Raw genomic sequence first — 3,903 nt, 5'->3', positions numbered from 1 at the left:
GACTAAGGGGGGCCGTGGCCCCCCCTGTAAATTTAATTGGCCCCCCTCACTGGCCCCCACTGACCAGGCAGTTTTCTACTTATATGTTTTTATGATGTGAATTAAACAGAAAATTTTGGGAGTTTGTTGTGTTCAAACTTTATTCCAACAAACATCTTTTGCATCTGATAATTTAGAGCCCAATGGACTATTGTCCAGCATTTCTGTGTATTCCAACAATTTCTAAATGTTAAAGTTTTAAGTCAAGTGTGGATGATTAAATTGGTTACGTGTAGATCTGAAGAGTGTGAGTGTTGCAGGTGCAGCTGCTCTGATCTCTGAATGTGTTCAAAAAAATGTAATCAGTGTGCATTGCCAATGCAATGCACACTATTGTGATTCGTTTCCCATCCAAGTCATCTCAACTTTGCCATGCTTCTCCTCCTGCATACTTTGTCCTGGAGCTGCCATTGTAATTTATATCTGTAAAGCCCCTGTGCCAAATAATGGCTATGCCTTTTGGTGCCTGTAAAACTTATAGTTTTTGAAATATTAATGTTTAATAAATTATAATGGCAGTCAGTGGAGCCTTTTAATGGTCCAATACTGCCCCTGCTGCATCTACACAATATGGTACTGCACCATGGTTTTATAATATTTATACTCAGTAGTTCAGTGATTACAATATTAATATGATTGTATTATAATGTTTTACTGTAATACTGTCTCATGATGAGCACTGTGGGCTTTCATGCGGGAGATCAGGGTTCAAATCCAGCTAGTGCAGCTTTAACAAAAATCTCTTCAAACTTCATATTGTCACACAATTGCCTTGGTTACAAACACCTGCTGACGTGACAAGCACAAGCTGATATAGAAAACACATTTGAACTTGGTCAAAGTTCATTCTGAAAGTCCTGCATACATTGTCCTACAGCTGCCATTGTAATTTCTGTCTGTAAAGGTCCTGTGCCAAATGATTGCTATGCAATTGGTACCTGTACAACTTGTAGTTTTTGAAATGTTAATGTTTAAACTTTATTCCAAATTCATATAATGAGAGTCAATAGGGCCTTGTAATGGTCCAACACTGCCCCATGCTGTACTCAGCTTGGTACTGCTCCATACTTTAATAATATTTAATCTAAATTGTTCTATGTTTACAATACTAATATGATTGTATTTTGGTGTTTTACTATAATACTGTCTTAATACTGCTCTATTGTTGTAATATTATGCAATTTAGTGTCAATAATTGTATTGGCAATGTGGCCTCTTTCTGCACACATACAAACCAAACCCTGACAACAGCTTCTTCCACAGCTCCACTGGCCTAATGGTCTATGTCATGGACTTTTATGTGGGAGATCAAGGTTCAAAACCCAGCTAATGCAATGTTAACAAAAAATCTCCTCCAACTTCATACTGTAACTCATTTACCTTAATTAAAAACACCTGCTGACGTGACAGGCACAAGCTAGTTTAGAAAACATATTTGAACTTGGTCAAAGTTCATTCTGCAAGTCCAATGCTGCAGGCAAAGCCATGCTGCAATTACATGGCAATGCACACTTGTTTTTACATTGTAAAAACCCATGTCTAGTTGTTGTTGTTTTTTTGACTTTCACAAATGCACGGGAAGAAGAAAACAAAGCTCCATTACCATGTGGTCAATATGTATATATTTGTTTCTCAGCAAGATAGCACAATAAAAATAAACAGGAGCAGCACATCGTTCTGAACAGAATGCGTTAAATGTTTAAGTTGCACAGGTGGCAGTCGGTCTGATTGGAGATCAGACGTTGCCGTTGTGTGTATATGTGTGTGAGTGTATGACTTGATTGATGTTTGTCTACACCCCTTCATCTTACAGYGCTGTAAGATCAACAGATGCATCTACGTCTCTGAACCAACAACATCACAGCTGTGAGGCGGTGAGAGGTGAGTTCTTTTGTTTCTGTCTTGAACAAGTTGAAAACAAACGTGTATTAAAATCTGCTCGTGTGGAAAAACACAAACCAGATTAATAAACTTGGTGTTGGTAAGGTGAAAGCGATAGCGGCATAATGAAACAAATGACCCGTTTGTGCAGTTTGTTGTTGAATTTATATTTCATTTTTTTTATCCCAGTGAAATATGGAAATCTGCTTTATTTTGTGATATATTCCCACTTGTCGCTTGTTTAAATTCTAAAAGTATTATTTTAAATTGTTCATGAGGTGTAAAAAGCAATATCTGTTTGAGGCATTGTTGCTCTGACACAGACAAGCAAGCAGCCATTTTATGTGCAAAATATAAATAGCTGCTTTCATTGTGCCTTGGAATAGAAAACTAAAGCTGAAAACTTAACACACCCAAAAGATCCATGTGTGTGTGTATGTGTGTGTGTGTTTTATTGCTTGTAACTTTTCCTTAACACACGGGATGTATTTTTTTTTAGTGCTGGACTGAAACGTATTTGCAGAAAGTGCCAGCCACAGTCAAGAGACGATGGCGTAAAATGTGCTCGTTATTAACGTGTTCACAGTTATTCTATATTTATTTTTAAATCAGGCACATTTTAAGCAAAAAGTTCCAACAAAAATGTGCCTTTTTTGTCTGCAGGATATTTGGAAACTTGCAACAAGGGTTTTTCTTTTCTTTTCTTTTCTTTTCTTTTCATTATTTTGCATGTTTGTGGTTTTAAATCTCTAGAAATTCCTTTTTTAGTTTGAAATAGAACGATGGGAATCAAGCATTTTTTTTTTTTTTCCAATGTCAATTGTTCATTAAATTAGGCTTCGGTGCGGGTCATTTAGGCCTCTGATCTGATAAGCAGATCAGCTTTTTGATCCAAATCCAGCCACATTAAACATTTATGAACCATTACTGAAACAAAGACAAAGCACTTTCACATACGAGACAGATAACACATTCTCACCGACCGATGTATGAAGGAAAATTTCGAGCTACGTGCAGCTAGCTTCCTGGTAAYGCCACAGAATAAATGGTGACCTAAATACTCTTAGAACCACGTAGAATGGTCACGATTTGATCTGAACCATCTAAACAAAATGTTCCTTGTATTGTTCAAAAAGTACAATTAAACCTCTGACCTAATGGTGTGTTGCTGAGTCCCTGGTGTTTTTGGCATGACCTGGTTTTGTGTGATTTTTTTGCTGTCGTTTTCAGCAGAAAAGGCCTGAAATATTTCGACCCCGCTCTGCTCTCGGGGTCTTACGGATGCATYGGTGAAACTGGCCTGAATTAGAGGCGGCTTCTGCAAAAACGTTCCCGCTCCTAACTCATCACTCACGTTCGGTGTTCTGTTGAAGCACAAACGGTGCCACAGTTATAGAGCAGAAGCACAAATCTCTTAGCACAGTTTAAGTATTTTCCCCCCACCTTTACTAGCTAAATCCCTCAACATTTGATACATTTGAAGAAGCCAGGAAAACTGTAACTACAGTAAATCTCTGTTCAGAACATGGAGGTGGGAAGTTGGGGTGCACGTGGTGCTGCAGCATTCTGGACGGATGCCAGAGGACGTGCATTTTTATATAAATTTTATTTAAAACTAATTTTGGGTGATAAGGACAATTTTTTTTTGATTGTTAAGCTTTGACTGATTCATAAATACGGTTCTGTAAAAACCGTTGTGTTCCCCGGAACTGCTAAATTTTTTAATATATTATGTTTTAGTTGAGAGGATGTGAGCTGGTGGTTTGTACACTTGTGTTTGATGTGCAAGACAACAAGTGGGCAGTGAGGGCAGCTAGAGCAGCATTAAGCTGCAATTGCAGTTTTATAGATAAAATTGCAAGTACTGCCCACGTTTCATTTAATGTATTTGATATTTTTATATAGACGTTTAGGATATTATACAGCGGGTAAAATAAGTATTGAACACGTCACCATTTTCCTCAGTAAATATATTACTAGAGG

At 37.5% G+C, this 3,903-nt stretch overlaps 1 protein-coding gene across 1 annotated transcript in view; it reads left to right on the top strand.

Moving 5' to 3' along the window:
* The window catches only part of zap70 (zeta chain of T cell receptor associated protein kinase 70), a 33,204-nt gene that overhangs the window by 1,191 nt on the left and 28,110 nt on the right, over nucleotides 1–3,903 (top strand). Inside the window, exon 2 of the mRNA XM_014007371.1 lies at nucleotides 1,853–1,920. The gene's annotated coding sequence lies outside the window, so the exon portion shown is untranslated. The remainder of the gene's footprint in view (nucleotides 1–1,852; nucleotides 1,921–3,903) is intronic.

The sequence above is a fragment of the Austrofundulus limnaeus genome, unplaced genomic scaffold (assembly GCF_001266775.1).
Source record: "Austrofundulus limnaeus strain Quisiro unplaced genomic scaffold, Austrofundulus_limnaeus-1.0 Scaffold41, whole genome shotgun sequence".
NCBI lineage: Eukaryota > Metazoa > Chordata > Actinopteri > Cyprinodontiformes > Rivulidae > Austrofundulus > Austrofundulus limnaeus.
This window is presented reverse-complemented; position numbering and strand designations above follow the sequence as displayed.